The sequence below is a fragment of the Dama dama genome, chromosome 10 (genome assembly GCF_033118175.1).
Source record: "Dama dama isolate Ldn47 chromosome 10, ASM3311817v1, whole genome shotgun sequence".
NCBI lineage: Eukaryota > Metazoa > Chordata > Mammalia > Artiodactyla > Cervidae > Dama > Dama dama.
This window is the reverse complement of record NC_083690.1, coordinates 20,667,935-20,681,279: the sequence shown is the minus strand read 5'-3', so window position 1 is coordinate 20,681,279 and position 13,345 is coordinate 20,667,935. Positions and strand designations below refer to the sequence as shown.

At 36.7% G+C, this 13,345-nt stretch overlaps 1 protein-coding gene and 1 pseudogene across 1 annotated transcript in view; one reads left to right on the top strand and one right to left on the bottom strand.

Moving 5' to 3' along the window:
• LOC133063215 (phospholipid-transporting ATPase ABCA3-like) overlaps positions 1-13,345 on the bottom strand; it is a 215,743-nt gene that overhangs the window by 41,619 nt on the left and 160,779 nt on the right. The window lies entirely within an intron of this gene.
• LOC133063926 (small ribosomal subunit protein uS2-like) lies at positions 7,166-8,042 on the top strand (annotated as a pseudogene).

The following is a 13,345-nucleotide window of genomic DNA, read 5'->3' as shown; positions in this document are numbered from 1 at the left end:
TACCTTTCTAGAAATAACAAAGCAAATTATGCTGAAAATACTCCATTTTTCCTTCCTTCTTCAATATTAAAGTAGCTATACAAAAATTCACCAATTTTGAAAAGTTTTTGTTTTTAAAATGCACTGAGAAGAAAAAGAAATAAAAGGAATCCAGATTGGAAAAGATGTAAAACTTTCACTGTTTGCAGATGACATGATCCTCTACATGGAAAATCCTAAAGACACCACCAAAAAATTACTTGAGCTAATCAATGAATATAGAGAAGGAAATGGCAACCCACTCTAGTATTATTGCCTGGAGAGTCACATGGATGGAGGAGCCTGGAAGGCTGCAGTCCATGGGGTCACACAGAGTCAGACACGACTGAAGTGACTAAGTAGCAGCAGCAGCAATCAATGAATATAGTAAAGTTTCAGGATATAAAATTAGTACACAGAAATCTCTTGCATTCCTATACACTAGCAATGAGAAAACAGGAAGAGAAATTACGGAAATAATCCCATTCACTACTGCAATGAAAAGAATAAAATTCTTAGGAATAAATTTATCTAAAGAGACAAAAACCATATATATGTATATATATAACTATAAAACACTGGTGAGAGAAATCAAAGATGACACAAATAGATGGAGAAATATACCATGTTCATGTGTTGGAAGAATCAAGATAGTGAAAATGAGTACACTATCCAAAGCAACCAATAGATTCACTGCACTCCCTATCAAGCTACCAATGGTATTTTTCATAGAACTAGAACAAATAATTTCAAAATTCATATGGAAATACAAAAAACCTCGAATAGCCAAAGCAGTCTTAAGAAAGATGAATGGAACCGGAGGAATCAACCTGCCTGACTTCAGACTATACTACAAAGCTACAGTCATCAAGACAGTATGGTACTGGCACAAAGACAGAAATATAGATCAATGGAACAAAATAGAAAGCCTAGAGATAAGCCCACGCACCTATGGACACCTTATCTTTGACAAAGGAGGCAAAAATATACAGTGGAGGAAAGACAATCTCTTTAACAACTGGTGCTGGGAAAACTGGTCAACCACCTGTAAAAGAATGAAACTAGAACACTTTCTAACACCATACAAAAAAAGTAAACTCAAAATGGATTAAAGATCTACATGCAAGACCAGAAATTATAAAACTCTTAGAGGAAAACATAGGCAAAACGCTCTCTGACAAAAATCACAGCAAGATCCTTTATGACCCACTTGCCAGAGTAATGGAAATAAAAATAAAAATAAACAAATGGGACCTAATTAAACTTAAAATCTTTTGCACATCGAAGGAAACTACAAGCAAGGTGAAAAGGCAGCCTTCAGAATGGGAGAAAATAGTAGCAAATGAAGCAACTGACAAAGAATTAATCTCTAAAATACAAGCAATTCACGTAGCTCAATACCAGAAAAATAAGCAACCAAATCCAAAAATGGGCCAAAAAATTAAACAGACATTTCTCCAAAGAAGACATACAGATGGCTAACAAACACATGAAAAGATGTTCAACATCACTCATTATCAGAGAAATGCAAATCAAAACCACAATGAGGTACCATCTCAGGCCAGTCAAAATGGCTGCCATCACAAAGTCTACAAGCAATAAATGCTGGAGAGGGTGTGGAGAAAAGAGAACTCTCTTACACTGTTGGTGGATATGCAAATTAGCACAGCTGCTATGGATAACAGTGTGGAGATTCCTTAAAAAACCAGAAATAGAAGTGCCATATGATCCAGCAATCCCACTGCTGGGCATACACACTGAGGAAACTAGAACTGAAAGAGACATATGTACCTCAAAGTTCATTGCAGCACTGTTTCCAATACCTAGGACATGGAAGCAACCTAGATGTCCATTGGCAGACAAATGGATAAGGAAGTTGTGGTACATATACATGATGGAATATTACTCAGCTATAAAAAAGAACACATTTGAGTCAGTTCTAATAAAGTGAATGAAACTGGAGCATATTATACAGAGTGAAGTAAGCCAGAAAGAGAAACACCAATACAGTGTATTAATGCATATGTATGGAATTTAGAAAGATGGTAATGCAAACCCTATATGCAAGACAGCAAAAGAGACACAGATGTAAAGAACAGACTTTTGGACTCTGTGGGAGAAGGCGAGGGTGGGACGATATGAGAGAATAGCATTGAAATATGTATATTACCATATGTAAAACTGATGACCAGTGAAAATTCAATGCATGAGGCAGGGCATCCAAAGCTGGTGCTCTGGGACAACCCAGAGGGATGGGGTGAGAGAGGGAGTCAGGATGGTGGGACACATATACACCCATGGCTGATTTATGTCGATGTATAGCAAAAACCACCACAATATTGTGAAGAAATTAGCCTCCAATTAAAATAAGTAAATAAATTAAAAAAAATAAAAAATAAAATGCACATTGATATGATAGCTGTCACAGTACAATCTAATAAAAGCTTTTTGAATGAAGTTAAAGACAACTAAGCACTACTAGAGCCATCTTACTAGCCCAATGAACCTTTTCACCCGTCCAATATTACTTGTTTTTCTTTTCAGATCTCTTGTAGTTTCTGCTTTAGGGAGGTTTCTGTGTCATTTGGTGCAAAAAATATTTGTAACTTTTCCATTTCTCTTATAAATGTTACCTTTTAGCATTAGTGCCCCTTTTGTCATCTTTGATGCTTTTATGCTAGCATTCCATCTTGTTTTATAATTAAGGCTGATTCTCCTTTTATTTTTTTCCTGGTATTTTACCAATATTATGTTGTACGAATGGTATCTTTTATAAATGTACATTCACATGTCTTTTAAAATCTTTGAAATCTATTGAGCCTTGTTTTAATCTAACATATAATCAGTTCATCTAAATAAATATTCTTTGAATGAAAAAATAGCATTATTTTCCATTTGTTGGGTACAATGTTTATATATTTCTTTAGATTAAGCCTGTTAATTTTTCTTTTAGAATAGTCTATATTAATTTTTTTAATGTCTTTGTTCTATCATGGTAAAAAAGAAGTATGTTAAAATTAGCTACTATAATCATATAAGTATCAGCTTCTCCTTGAATTCCCCTTCTTTTTTATGTTTTATAAATTTTGAGACTGTATTCTTAAACACCTAAAATTTAAAACTATGTTTTTCTGATGAAAACCGTGTAGTTACATTCTTCTAACTGTAGTAATAGTCATTGCCTTAAAGTTTTGTTTAATATTATAGCATAAAGTAGTCACATTATTATATTATAATATAAAGTCATATATTATAACATAGTCAAATTAGTAAATCAAAAGAAAAATAAATCACCTAGTTTACTTCTAGACTGTATAGATAAGAACATTTTAACTTCATTTACAACATTTGGAACTTGTATCTGGGCATTGCCATGTGTATCAATTCTATTATAATTCTTATTAATATTTAAAAATCAATGTACATTGACATTTATTAATATGTTTATAACTTTTATTTTATTTTCATTTTCATTCCTTCTTTTTAGTTGAACGCCTTTTGTCATGGATCAGTTTTTGTATTCTTGAAGTGTAAATGCTTTGTGCTTAGTCGTTCAGTCATGTCTGACTCTTGCGACCTCATGGACTATAGCCCGCCAGGCTCCTCTGTCCATGGGATTTTCCAGGCAAGAATATTGGAGTCCATTGCCGTTTCCTACTCTGTAAATGCTTTAGTATTTCCTATAGCAAGAGTGTGCTGGTAGTAAGAAACCATATATTGTTTTCTCTGAAAAAGGTTTTATTTTGTTACCACTCACCACCATATTCTGTTAACAGTTTTGTTAATGTATAATTGATGTAAAATACATTGCACATATTAAACTGAAGAATGTGATAACTGATAAATATACAAACTGTGAAACCATCACCATAGTCAAGATAGTCAGTGTATCCAACACCTCCAACAGTTTTTTTGTATCCCTTTGTAATCCCTGCCTCCCACTCCTCCTTACCCCCTACTCTTCAGATAATGACTGATGTACTTTCTGTCACTATGAATTAAAGTTTAAAAAGAGTTTCATGTAAAAGGAATCATTTGTATATATATCTTTAATCCAACTTCTTTCACTTGGCCTAATTACTTTGAGATTCATCCATATTGCTGCATGCATCAGTAGTTAGTCCATTGTACTGCTGGGTAGTATTCCATTGCATTCTTATACCACAATTTGTTTATCCATTCACCTATGAAGGGACATTTGGATTGTTTCCAGTTTGGGGGATATTACCAATAAAAATGCCTTCAGTTTTAAGGGATATTTTTGCTGGATATGAAAGTTTTAATCTCACTTCTGAATATTAATGCAAACTCCTAAAAAAAAATACATAAAATCCAGCAGCCTCCTGAAACCTGATGCCTTTTGAGCAACAAGAGTTTATTCTAGGATGCAATAATGAATTAATATTAGAAGATAGATATATATATATATTCAATTTATCCTATTAACAGATATAAGGAGAAAGTAGTAAGACCTTCTCAATGGATACTGAAAAATCATTTGATAAAATTTAATACTCGTTCTTCTTAAAAACACTCAAAAATGAAAATAAATGGCTAATTTATTTACATGATTCACCTAAAAAGAAATCTATGTTGGATAGACAATATCCTAGCACAACATAAACAATTTTCATAGATCATAAATAACAATTAGACAAGACAACTCCTTAACTGTTGTAGAACAAGATAGAACTGCTGCTCCATGACTATGTCTGAAATAAGACGGAGACAAGGATAGTCTCCAATCACAAAAATAACTGAACAACTTTCTCTCTGACTAGCATATGTAACTGGTGCTTTTATTTTGACAATGACATCTGTTACCTTGCTTTAATCTTCCTACCTCTGTTTGAAAATACCAGATTTCTCCTAGTTCCTGCAGCTTCTAATCTCTATTTCTTTCTAATCTCCAGCAGAAACTCAAATCCTGTAACAACCCCTTCCCCTCTTACTTAGAGCCCTTCAATTCTTCTGTTGTGCATTTCCCTTTGCTGCAGCAAGGTAAATAAACCTAAATTTGTTTGACTACAGGTATGTTTCTACTGATTTTAGCTAAAGAGTTTTACTGTACCAGTGACATATTCAAGTGGCCATGAAGGAAAATTGATATATATTTACCTACTTAGAAGTTTCTGCAGGACAAAACAATGTAAGCAAAGTCAAGAGGCAAATAAAATATATTTGGAACTCATATTACAGAGATTAATAATATATGAAGAAACAAAAGAAATAGAAATGTCAATAATTTAAAATGTATAAAGAATATGAAAAGACATCACAGGAAAGGAAATGACTTTTAAAAATATGAAATGTTGAAGTGATGTCAGAAAGATGGTGACAGAAAGTGATGTCAGAAAGAAATAGGAGGATTCTGACTTTCTCTCTCTTCACAGATGCACTGAATAAACAGCTACATAGTTGAGAGATTCTTATACTCTGAGTGACAGGAAATACTCACAACACAATAGGTTGGAAAAGCTGAGACACATTAATGAAATAAACTCCGTCCCTGGATTACAACTTGGATGTACTCCAAATCCCAATTTCTTCCTGAGGAGTGAAGATTTTGGACCACACATCTGATGTCCCAACTTCTATGGCTTCCAATTGAAAATCCAGCTCCCAAATCACCCAGCTATGAGACTGAAAGGAGCTTGGCATTTGTGTGTCCCCAGGACCATATGAGGCAAAGAAGTCATTCTAAACTGATGTGTAAGCACTTGCTCTGGTTATAAACACTTGCTCACCAGGCTCACTGTAGAAGGAGCAGGTGAAAATACTTCAGATTCTTCCTGGAAAGGGTTAGACTGCATATTTTTCAAGCTACTGCCTGAGAATCATGTTTCTACCTAGTCTGCACCTGGGAGGTGACTGTGCAGAAAATTAGCAGAATTTTAGGGACACAGTGTATACAATGCCACATCTTTCCCAGCTGTTGCCTGAAGTTTGGGCTTCCAATTAAGTTTCATCTAGGAGCTGGCAAGGCAGGCAATTTAGTAGTTTTCTAGGAGCATGTGCACATTTCCTTTTCTTCAGGGCACCGATGAAACTTGGCATACCATAATCTCCCAGGGCCCACTAAGAACAAAGATGACAATTTGGACAAAAAGGAAAATTTGAGAGGCACTTAAGAATCTTTAATCAAAAAAAAAAAAAAAAAAAAAAGAAAAAGAATCTTTAATCAGGCTGATGGGCAAGAATCATCTCCTACATGAGGCCAGTCTGTCAAGACTAGGAGAGGTGACTGTTTTATTTAAAGTATAAAAACCAATATGAACCTTCGAGGAAAATGAAGAGAGAAATAAAAGAACAAACAAAAGAAAAAGATAAATATCCAGAAAACTGACCCTCATGGGATGGAGATAAATAGTTTATGTGACAGAGAAGTCAAAATTGTGGTCATAAAGATGCCCGAAGAGGTCAGGAGAGCAATGTATGAAGAAAGTGAGAATTTCAACGAAGAGAAAAAATTATGTAAAAGCACTGTAAAATATAAAATCAATCCCAAATACTCATTGGAGCGACTGATGCTGAAGCTGAATCTCCAATACTTTGGCCACCTGATGTGAAGAGCTGATTCATTGGAAAAGACCCTGATGCTGGGGAAGATTGAAGGCAGGAGGAGAAGGAAGAAACAAAGGATGGGAAGGTTGGATGGCATCACCAACTCAACAGACATGAGTTTGAACAAACTCCAGGAGATAGTAAAGAACAGGGAAGCCTGGCATGCTGCAGTCCATGGCATCTCAAAGAGTCAGACATGACTTAGCAACTGAACAACAATAACAGCAACTAAGCAAAAACCTTTTTATAGAGGTGAAGAATACAACAACTGAACTGAATATTTCAATAGAGAAAATAAACAGCAGACTAGATCGAGTGGAAAAAAGTATCAGTTAATTCAAAGACAGGAAAGGGAAATCATTCAATCAAGAGGAGCAAAATGTTTAAAAAAGAATAAAAAAGAGAGAAGGTAGTTTAAGGAACTTATGGGTTACAATCTAGTGTACCAATGTCTGTATTATGGGAGTCTGAAAAAGCTAAGAGAGAAAGAAAGGGACAGAAAGTTCACTCAGAGGAATAATGGTTGGCCATTCTTTGCTACCCAGAGAGGGGTGCATTGTTCTGAGTTCTTGTCATAAATTAACGGAAAACCTCCACTACGTCTGGAGCCTTTGATGCCCAGCAAATGAAAGAGGTGTATGACCTCAAATTCCTTGCAGCAGGAACCTACTTAGGTGGCATCAACCTTAACTTTCAAATGGAACAGTTAGTCTACAAAGAAAAAGTGGTAACATCTACATCATAAATCTGAAGAGAACCTGGGAGACATTTCTGCTGACAGCTCATGCCACTGTTGCCTTGAAAACCTGGCTGATATCAGACTCATATCCTCCAGGAATACTGGTCAGCAAGATGTGGTAAAGTTGCTGCCACTGCATCCACTCCTATTGCTGGCTGTTTCACTCCTGGAACATTCCCTAACCAGATTCAGGCAGCCTGCAAGGAGCTATGACTTCTGGTGGTTGCTAATCCCAGGGCTTACCACCAGCTTCTCCAGAGGTATCTCATGTTAGCCTACTTACTATTGCTCTGTGTAACACAGACTCTCCTTCCCACTCTGCAGATATTACCATCTATGTAACAAGGGAGTTCACTCTGTGGATGCAGTCCCAGGAAGTTCTGTGCATGCACGTATCATCTCCTATGAAAACTTGAAGGCATGAAGATCATGTCTGATCTCTACTTTTCAAAATTTTGAAGAGACTGAAAAGCAAAAGCAGGACACTTCTGAAATGGATGTAAGCATGGAGAAATTTCAAGATGAATGGATTGCTTCAGCTTCCAAATTTATTGCTACTCAGCCCTAGGTTGCAGACTAGTCTGAAGGTGCCCTCCATGCTTACTCAGAAGCTTCCTATTGAAAACTGGAGCACTCAGCCTGCATTACAGACCGGTCTGCAACTCCCTATGCTCAGGTCACTGAATGGGTAGGAACTACCACTGAAGCTACTCTCCCATAGTCTCTTTAATAGAAAATGGAATAAGGATGTTGGAAAATAAACAATTTCAAAAAAATAAAAGAAAAGAAAGAAAAAAAAAAAAAGTCTGAGGATGTCCCAAACTGGAGGAAGGAAAACTAAATCAAGGAAGCTGAAAGAAAGCCAAAAAGATAAATAAACCAAAGAGATCCAGACCAAGATATAGTATAATCAAATTGTCAAACATTAAAGAGAAGTCTTAAAAGAAGAAAGAGAAAAACCTGCCAACCAAGAATACTATATTGGGCAAATCTGTCCTAAAATGAAAGGGAGATAAAGACATTCTCAGAAAAACAAAAGCTGAACTAATTTATCATTACTAGAAATGTTAAAGGAAATTCTTCACGTTGAAATAAAGTACACTAAATAATAAAAGCCTTTGGACTCGAACACAGCAGAAAATTTGAAGAGGAATTATAGCTCAGAGTTTAAAATGTCCAGGTCATGGGCAGAAATAAAATCCTCTAGAAATATAGAATAAACTGGGTTTACACATGGGGTCAAAACTTTCACCACTCAGAAAGTACAGAAAATCTAAAATAGAAATTGAGAAAGAAGTTTGTAAACCTTTAAGACCTAGGTAGATATATGTAAAATATATAGGTAGGGAAGTTGCTGTGTAACACAGGGAACTCAGCCTGGTGCTACTGACAGCCTAGAGGGGTAGGATGGGGTGGGGATAGTGAGGTTCAAGAGGAAGGAGATACATGTATGACTGATTCACATTGTATAGCAGAAACCAACACAATATTGTAAAGTGACTATCTTCCAATTAAAACTAAACTTAAAAAAATTAATAAAATGCAAAAAAATATAAAGACTTAGATCAAGATGGCAGAATAGAAGGAAATGAAGTTCACCTCATCCTGCATACATCAAATACACCGTACTTGTAGAACAATTCTAACAATGTACATTCTGAACACTGGCAGAAGAGCCCATACAAACAAAGCTGCAAGAAAGACCACCACATAACTGGGTAGGATGAAGGAAAAATAAAACAGGAATTGAGATAGGATCTGCACCCTTGGGAGGCAGGAGTTGTGAAAGAGGAAAGAGTCTCTCACCATTTGAACAAACTTTACTGAGTAGAAGATCAGCCAGGACAGGAAGAGAGCTTCAGAGGCTCAAAGGAGAGTGCAATAGCCAAAATGCAGCAGGAGCGCAGAGAGACCAGCACAAATGTTTCTGGCCACTTTGATGCACTCCCCAGCCTGAGACATGATAAAACCAAGAGCTTGTTTTATGAAAAGGTAAATGAAATTGACAAACTTATAGCCAGGCTTACCAAGAAAAAAGAGGGAGGACCCAAGTAAACAAAATAAGAAGTGACAAAGGAGAAATAACAACTGATCCCACAGAAACACAAAACCATAAGAGAATACTATGAACAATTACATGCCAATGAAGTCAACAACTTGGAAGAAATGGGAAAGTTTCTAGAAACATACAAACATGTACCAAAACTGAACCAAGAAGAAATAGATAATTTGAACAGACCTAGAAGTGAAGTATAATTTTTAGTAAAAAAAAAAAAAATTCCCTGCAAACAAAATTCTAGGACTAGGTGGTTTCACTATGGAATTCTATCAAGCATACAAGGAAGAGGTTTTACTTATCCTTCTCAAACTCTTCCATAAGATTGAAGAGGGAGGTGGGAGGGGCGATTGGGATGGGGAATACATGTAACTCCATGGCTGATTCATGTCAATGTATGACAAAACCCACTGCAATGTTGTGAAGTAATTAGCCTCCAACTAATAAAAATAAATGAAAAAAAAAAAAAAAAGATTGAAGAGGAGCGGACACTCCCAAAGACATATTTTGAACAAAATACTAGCAAACCAAACACAACACATTAAAAAGAAAAATCATACACCATGACCAAGTGGGATTCACCCCAAGTTGACAAGGATGGTTCAACATTGCAAATCAATCAACATGATACACCTCATCAACAAAATAAGGCAAAAACCACATAATCATCTGAATGGATGCAGGAAAAGCACTGGACCAAATTCAATATTTATTTATGATAAAAACTTTTTATAAAGTGGGTATAGAGGGAATATATTTCAACATAATGAAAACAATCTATGACAAACTCACAGACAACACTCAACAGTGAAAAGCAGGAGGTCATTCTGCTAAAATCTGGAAGAAGGATGTTCACTCTCACCACTTCTGTTCAATATAGTATTAGAAACCCTAGTCATAGCAATCAGACAAGAAAAGGAAATAACATGTATCCAAATTGGAAGGGAAGAGGTAAAATTGTCATTATATGCAGATGTTCAGATCAGTTCAGTTTAGTTAAGTGGCTCAGTCGTGTTTGACTCTTTGCGACCCCATGAACTGCAGCACACCAGGCCTCCCTGTCCATCACCAACTCCGGGAGTTCACCCAAACCCATGTCCATTGTGTCAGTGATGCCATCCAATCATCTCATCCTCTGTCGTCCCCTTCTCCTCCCGCCCCCAATCCCTCCCAGCATCAGGGTCTTTTCAAATGAGTCAGCTCTTCGCACCAGGTGACCAAAGTATTGGAGTTTCAGCTTCAGCATCAGTCCTTCCAATGAACACCCAGGACTGATCTCCTTTAGGATGGACTGGTTGGATCTCCTTGCAGTCCAAGGGACTCTCAAGAGTCTTCTCCAGTACCACAGTTCAAAAACATCAATTCTTCGGTGCTCAGTTTTCTTTAAAGTCCAACTCTCACATTCATACATGACCACTGGAAAAACCATAGCCTTGACTAGATGGACCTTTGTTGGCAAAGTAATGTCTCTGCTTTTTAATATGCTATCTAGGCTGATCATAACTTTCCTTCCAAGGAGCAAGCGTCTTTAATTTCATGGCTGCAATCACCATCTGCAGTGACTTTGGAGCCCAGAAAAATAGTCAGCCACTGTTTCCCCATCTATTTGCCATAAAGGATATGCAGATGACAGAATACTATATATAGAAAGCCCTAAAGACTCCACAGAAAAACTACTAGAACTGATGAACAATTTCAGCAAGGTAGCAGGATATAAGATTAACATACAGAAATTGGTTCTATTTCTTTGCACTCACAATGAAATATCAGAAAGCAAATTTAAAAAAAAAAATCCCTTTAAAATTGCATCACATGGTAGCTCTATTTTTAGTTTTTAAAGTAACCTCTGTATTGTTCTCTGGTATTGATTCCTTCCTGAGTATTATTAATTTCAAAAATTGTGCTGTTGGTCTCTGTATGTTCATTCTTTATTTCTTCTAGGTCTTTGTTAATTGATTCTTGCATTTTCTCCATTGTATTTTTGAGGTTTTGGATCATCTTGACTATTATTCTGAATTCTTTTTCAGGTAGTTTGCCTATTTCTTCTTCATTTACTTGGACTTGTATGCTTCTAGGTTGTTCCTTCATTATGCAGTATTTCTCTGCCTTTTCAATATATATTTTTTAACTTATTGTGTTTGAGGTCTCCTTTTCCCAGGCTTTGAGTTTGAATTCTTTCTTCTTTTTGGTTTCTACCCTTGTAAGTTTGGTCCAGTGGTTTGTGTAAACTTCATGTAGGGTGTGATTTGTACTTGTGCTCTGGTGGGAGGAAGCGAGTTGTTGTTGTTGTTTTTTTTTCTTTTTCCTCTTATGGGAAGGACTGAATGAGGTGGTAACCCTGTCTGCTGATGATTGGGTTTGTGTTTTTGTCTTGTTTCTTGTTCTGATGAGGTGTCCTGCACAGGGTGCTACTGGCAGTTGGGCTATGCTGGGTCTTGTATAAAAGTGGTTGCCTTTGTGGGAGTTCTTACTATTTGATACTCCCTAGTGTTAGGAGTTCTTAGGTAGCTTAGGGTCTTGGAATCAGTGCTTTCACTCCAAAGGCTCAGGGTCTGATCTCTGGCTGGGAATGGAGATTCCACAGGTGGTTTATTATGGCATTAAATGGGATTAAAACAAATACCCAAAAATGAGAAACAAAAGTCACACCCTAGACAAGTGGCAATTGCAAAATCAAGCAAACAATAGCTAAAATAATGGAATATACACACATACATATATACCCATAAGCAAAAGCAAAACAGTCCAAAAGAAAAAAAAAGTACAATTGATTGACCTGGTGAACAAAGGAAATCTAAAATGATATCCATCAGTTAAGAGCAAAACTAAAAAACAAAACTAAAGCAAGGTGCCAACTGGGGAATAAAGCAATGAAAACAATGAAAATATAGTGAGAAAAAGAAAGAAGTGTAAAGTTAAATAGAGGTAGATAAAGAAGATTTATATATATTAAAGGTTAACTGCAATGAGAAAAGAACAGAAGGAAAAGCAAACAAAGGAATAAATGTAGGAAAAATAATAATAAATCTAAAAGATTAAAAAATTTAAATTTAAAATTAAATTAAAATTTAAAAGAGAAGAGAAAAAAGAAAAAAGAAAACCCCACAGAATCTTATAAGGCTAACATAGAGGCAGAAGTATATAACAGAAATAAAAAGTGTGATTAAAAAAATTCTCAAAAGCTTAAACAGATTTAATAGTACTAATAAAATTGACAACTACAACAACAGAGGGGAAAAAAAGGGAAAGGAAAAAGAGAAAAAAATATCCAGAAGCAACCACAGAACAAGTCAAAATAGAAGAGTAATAAATGTTTTTCTTGAGTCTGCTGTCAGCATCCTTTCCCTCCCTGGGAGTCACAGTCCACCTCGACTCTCTAGGATGCCCTCCAGTACTGGGCTGGTCTCTGGACCTGCTGTGGGGGCAGCTCAGACTCTAATCTGGTCCTGCTCCCGTGTGTTCTTGTCTCCAATTTTCACAGCTGTCAGAACTAGTGCGTTTTCTTTTGTGAGAGCTCTCATTGTTCTTTTATATATTCCATAGTCACAGGGTCTGCCTAGTTGGTCGTGTGGATTTAATCTGCAGCTTGTACAGCTGGTGGGAAGGTTTTGGGTCTTCTTCCTTAGCCACACTGCCCCTGGGTTTCACTTGTGGTTTTATCTTCACCTCTGCCTGTGGATCGTCCACTGGAGTTTGCTGCTGAGGCTGCTCTGGAGGACTTGGGTCTGACACAGTGGGGGCCAGGTGTGGAGGTGGCACAGATGCTTGGGTGGCAGTGGCCCTGGCATCACCAGGTACTCAGAGGAGCCAGTGGTTAGGGCAGCAGGAAATATCATGCTCTTAGAAGGGCATGGCAACCCACTCCAGTATTCCTGCCTGGAGAATCCCCCAGACAGAGAAGCTTGGCAGGCCACAGTCCACAGGATCTCAGAGTTGGATATGATCAAAGTGACCCTATGTGCACAGAT